Below are 6,402 nucleotides of genomic sequence, written 5' to 3'. Positions count from 1 at the left end.
GCATCCAGGGGCTGGGCAGAGCCCTCCCCTGGCAGATTCAAGTCAGAAACAAGAACATTTTTAGAGTGTCACAGCACCCTTTTTATACCCAAAATCCTTTGTCTAAAGGGTGCAGGCAGTGTGAGAACCAGCTAGAACTGGTTATAGGGAATTCCTTTCACTGGCCAGGCTAGGACATCAGACGCACCCCAGGGGGTGGAGCCAGCATTGTGTGGGGAAAACCCAGCCTCATTCAGGACCCTCAAACCAGACGGTCAATCCACAAGCAGGCCCAGGCTCACTCCTCCTGTCACATCAGCATGCTAAACACTCCATTCACCACCGGGGCAGACCCTCCTAGACTCTTGGAGCCAGGCTCACCAGCCAGCCTCAGCCAATCACACGCCAGACACAAATTACACAAATATGCCAACTTCTAAAAGTGGCACTTCTACACTAGATACAATCATGCCGCATATACCATTACGCAGCATTCAATCTCACGAGTTTGCACATACCAAACTCGACCCTGCACTCCCCACACATCAGGAACCACCATGGGCATACATATTCCCCATTCATTCCTATGGGAGGGCAGGTCACTCACCACACATACACAGAGAGCTCACGCACTCTACACTGTACCACAGTGAAAAAGTGCGCAAAGGCCTAAAATCACCACCACCAGGTTCCAGAAACAGGCGAGGAAAAAGCAATAAGTCTCGGGGTGAACCTGCCAAAAGGGCCGGGTCCAACTGTAACCATTGTGAAGGTTTCATTCTGACACCGTACTGCGCTTCTCATTTTTGCCTCCTCTTTGGAGTTTTCTCTGCATTGTCAGTAAAGAGTCAAAATTTACAAAAACATTTTAAACTGGTCATTCAGCTAATAATTGAACATGTAACGTGAACCCCATCTGAGATCAGTTGGTATTGTACTGTGGCCATAATAGAGGTTTATATTCACCGTCCGTTGGTCATTGCAGATGCTACCGTTCTTTTCTTCACCGGTGCTCCACTAAGGTATTGCGCGTTGCTGTATGAACAGGCTGAGAAAAGCTCGACATCACTCTAAAGTAGCATCAGACTTCTCTAGACCACCTGTTGCTTCATAATCCTATTGGTCAGTAGAAATTGTGATGGAGAACGCAAATGCCTTGACCTCTCGAAGTCCCTCCTCCTCTACACCCTCAGGAGTTTTTATTCTGTTGCATGCAACCGGAAAAGCTTCAACTAAACGATTGAAAGAAGACCCTCCTTTGCGTACAAAACCTACTTCTTTAGTCTCCATGGATCTTCACTTGGAAGAGATTAGGGCACTGCCTGTGCATCAAGGAGACCAATACAATACTCCAAAATTTAGATGACAAGTGGTCTAGATTAGAAGAGAAGATGGTATCAGCAGAAAAGCTGATCACCCTAGTCTGTCTCCTAAATTATCCACCTTTTCCCCTTATATCGTCTTCCTGGAGCTTGGATGTGTCATTCTTTCATGTGGTCTCAACACCTCCCCGTCTTCTTTGATGATATTTATATATCTGTTTTCTTTCACTTGTGTTTTCATTCTCTTTTACACTCCTCTGTCCTTACGTATTCCTCAGCTTCACTCATATTTTTTTAATGTATTTTCATTTGTTTATGTACAGGACAACAAATAGAAAACATTCTACAAGTCCGTGCAACATGCACCCTTTACAGCTATTATGCATCACCGATGTACAAGGGCAATTGTGTATCAAATTAATAGAAAACAGTTCACCCAACTCCATAACAGTCAATGCCAGCACAGAAATATAATGTAAATGTGATGGTGAAGAACCAGCCCATCTAAACACCCAGTCACCTGGGTTCCATCCCCCCAAGAACTGTTGAGGGGGCAGCGCTATTGCTACATCATTCAATCCATAGGTATGCTCTCCACTATCCTCAGATCATATGGAATTTACGTGGGCACCTCCTACTATGACACATCACCTTCTCTGCCATCATATAAAGATCCATTCCACTATTTTCTCTCATTTAACCTACCCACTCCCTAATGCATTCCCTCTCATCCTCTGCACCTTCGAGGTATTGTCTTCAGCGCCGGGACACGTCCGTTGGAGGTAGCTGTGCACTCTACAAACTACTAAATAAATAAATAAATATGCCATTCCTGCAGAGAGGGGGTCTACGCTTCAGCCCAGTACCTTGCAATATCTCTTTTGGCCACAACCAGTTCCAATGAGCTAAATTGATGGTGTGCAGAAAGGAGCCGACATCCACAATGCATCGCAGACATGTGAATGTGGGGGCCTTACCTATTGTATGTAGTTTTTGGTGGTCATAGTATGCCCTGTGAATTACTGAAAACTAGATAAGTAAGCCTACTCTATCCCCAGCAGCTCCGCTCCACCTGTGCCACCACTGAAGGCAAGCCTAAAGCTAGCCCGTCTGCGACGCAAGCAGGGCCAGGGACCCTGCATCTCGATCCACCCACCACTGCAGCACAGCTGCCCTCCACGCACTCAACCGCGGAAGACTCAGAGACTGCCAACAGGCCGCGCCAAACACGACCAACGGCCAGTTCTCCTGCTTCCACTGCCCCCAGACTCTCACCACCACCCCGGTCTTCAACACCGCCGACGCCAACACAGGCGACACCCTAAGATGCATCCTCTTCAATGTGCGCTCCATGCACAAACACACCATGGAGATTTGTACGCTACTCGACTCCCTCTCGCTCAACATCGCCGTCTTCACGGACACCTGGACCAACGCCTCCTCCGCCCCCGACATCAACAACACCATCCCGGACGGATAGAAGATCTAGAGGAAGGACCACCCCAACCACCTGGGAGGGGGCCTCATCATCACCCAAAAGACCACCCTCTGCCTCAGCACCTCCGCCGAACACCTGCACTTCCAGATCCAGAGCAGGCCAAGCTCCACACTCCGCAGACCCCTCGGCCCCTCTTTGCCGCCGCCCTCACCGACCTCATCGCACCCCATGCCATCGCCTCAATAAACTACATACTCATCGGAGACCTGAACTTCCACCTTGACCCCAACTCCACCACCCTTTGTGACAACCTCGCCAACATCGGACTTAAACAACTCGTCACCACACCAACCCATAGGGAAGGGCACACCCTCAACTCCATCTTCGCAAGAGGAAACAGCGTACACTTCAGCCACACAACGCAACCCCCATGGACCGACCACCAATACGTACACTTCACCGTCCACAAACCCAAGACAACCAAACCTGCCCACGCCCACCACAAAGCAAATGGAGTAAGATCACAGACGAGCATCTGAACTCCACACTCACCCGAGACAACCACACCTCGGCATCCTATGCCAACACAGCAACCAGGGAACTCCACACCTGGATCTCCAACTGCACAGACGAGCTCGCCCGCTGTCCAACCCCGACAAACAGCGCCCCAGGAAAGCCGCCTGGTTCACCACCGATATCCAAGAAGCCAGACGCACCTGCAGACGCCTGAAGATATGGAGAAACACCAAGACACCCGAAACCACCTACAAGGACGCCATGACGGACTACCACAACTGAATTAGAACCACCAAGAGGACTTTCATCCACAACAAAATCCTCACCAACTCCAAGGAACTTTTCAGTGTCATTCAGGAATTCACCAACCCCCGCAGCAAAGCCACAGACATCAACCCGTCCCAAGACCTCTGAGATTAGCTCGTAACCTACTTCCACCTCAAGATCAAAAACCTCTACGACAACGTCGTCGACCATCCACCAGATGCCACAGCCGGTCCGCCCCCCCCAGACAAACCAGCCAGCCCACCATCTCCACATGAACGCCAATCATGGCCAAAGACACCACCTTGACCATGAAAGGCATACCCTCAGGGGCCCCCACCGACCCCTGCCCTCCACACATCATCCACAGAGCTGCCATCGCAACCGAACTACAACGCACCATCAACACCATCTTTGAAACTTGCACCTTCCCAGATGACTGGAAATGCACACAAGTCAGGCCCCTGCTCAAGAAGCCCACAGCTGACCCCACTGACCTCAAGAACTATCGGCCCATCTCGCTCCTTCCCTACACGGCCAAAGTTGCAGAGAAAACAGTCAATAGAGAACTGACACGATTCATCAAAGACAACGCCGTCCTCAACCCATCCCAATTCAGATTGCAAAGCAACCAGAGCACCGAGACGGCCCTACTCGCCGCCAAAGATGACGTCCGCACCCTCCTGGACCAAGGCCACTCCGCAGCACTCATCCTACTCGACCTTCCACACTGTCTCCCACCACACACTCGTCGCCAGACTACACGACGCCGGCATACAAGGAACAGGCCTAGACTGGATGCGATCATTCCTCACCGGAAGAAGCCTAAGAATAAGCCTACCACCCTTCTTCTCCGATCCCACAGATATCACCTACGGAGTCTCACAGGGGTCATCATTAAGCCCGACCCTCTTCAACATCTACATGGCCCCCCTCACCGCCATCGTCCGACAACATGGTCTCAACAAATGTTCCCTCTAATTTCTTTCCTCTGTGTGCGGCAGTGTAAGGTCTATGTGCGCTGCAACCAAGGCTATGTACCCCAATAACCAGACGTGCGTGTGGGTGCAGTGCCAAATATAACTCCAAACTTTTGCTTAAAAAAGTGAAAAGACTGCATTTCCACACATACAGATCCACGTGAATGGTGTTAAGGCAGGTTTGAAACCATCCCAAATAGCAATTTGAAATCTTGGCAGCTATGTTGCTTCATTTCTTTTCTTAATAGAGCTTGGCTACGGGGTGATTGTGTGCATTTTTTCAAGTTTACATGTTAATTTCAGCTCATGATGGGTGCTGCGATTAACATGAAAACTTTAACAAATGCTCTCTTTGAGCAGGAAAAATAAAGTTATAATAATGTTATTACAATTTTGCTTTTCGCAGTTTCAGGGCTGGGTTAGGATAGCGCTGCATCAGGCTCTCGACTAACGCATTTTAATGCTAGTGTCCGCATCACCGCATTAAAATGCATTAGTCAGGCATTCTCGCGCCCCTCTTGACAATACTCCAATTGAGGCACACTGCCAATGAGGCAGCACCAGCAGGTTAAAATTGTCTAACATATATGAGCATGCAACGGCGCCATCAAATTTAAAATGCTATACATCAGAGACAGAATATTCATGGACAGCGCGGAGCAGGCAGGCCAGAATTTAACAGATCAATTAGCCATTCCCCAACCAGCCTTCCTGTGAGTCTACTAGGGGTTACCAGCCATCACGTGGGTGATCCATGGAGCGGGTCTTGCCTGCTTTTTCCCCACAACCACACCACCCTTTTGGTGACCAGAAGCATACACATGCTTGAAGATTGGACACACCGGTGGGTGGTAGCTACACCAATGACATACTAATCCAGCAGTGGCAAGGTGATCAGTCAACCTTTGCAAAGGGCTGTCCACTTCGCAGAAACACTAGTCAAATGTTTTAGTAACATTTGATCCGTTTGAGCTACAAACAATTTTTTTGTTAAAATAATCAATTTATGCAGCAGATGATGCATTATGCAGTAAATATTGCAGAACCAGAATTACGTAGAAAACATTTGCCATTCATGCTTGAACTGCTCTTGTTGAAATACGAAGGACAAGTGCTGATGACAGAAAATCTAGGGCTCGGAGACAAATGGTTTGTGCTTCCACTTTTAAGCTTATACAATGGCGGCTGGTGCTTTTAATAATTGGTGAGGCAGAAAACTTTGAGTTGAATTTAAAGTGTGAAAAAGTGCGAGAGCGCACCGATTGAACTTGAAACAACTATGGAGACGGGGTTACAATGAGACTAATTATTAGTTTGGTACTATTTCACAAGAAAAATATAGAAAAAATGGGTGCAAATGGTGCATTTTCCCCATATATTTCACGAAATCTTGCAAAAATGTATTAAAAATATGCAAATGACTTCACAAAGTGCAGACACATCGCTCCTCTCACCCTGTGTTCACAGATGCACAACGCTTTGCTTAGCCTACACTCACATAAGCATACCCTTCTCCCTGCTCTCACTAGTGTACACCATTCACTGAGTGCATTCACATCCCTCGTACAGTATACTCATAGTAACACAACTCACTGTACACTCACACAGACACATCGCTCACCATGCACCCCAGCACTCACCCCAGCTCTTACAGAGGCACACTAATGAACCTCCACACACTCACTCACAAAGGGAAATCCTTCGCCTTGCGCTCATACAGTGGACTTGCATAATTCACTCTGCAGGCACAAAAGCACACAACTCACCCTTCACTCGTACCGTCACATATCTTACTTTGCAGTCACACAGGCACTTCACTCACCCTGCATTCATAGTCACATTACTCTATATTCACCCTGCACGCACACAGAGGCCCCAAGGTTGTAGCTCCAGTCCAGCCAAG

The sequence above is a fragment of the Lissotriton vulgaris genome, chromosome 5 (assembly GCF_964263255.1).
Source record: "Lissotriton vulgaris chromosome 5, aLisVul1.2, whole genome shotgun sequence".
In the NCBI taxonomy this organism is placed as follows: domain Eukaryota; kingdom Metazoa; phylum Chordata; class Amphibia; order Caudata; family Salamandridae; genus Lissotriton; species Lissotriton vulgaris.
This window is presented reverse-complemented; position numbering follows the sequence as displayed.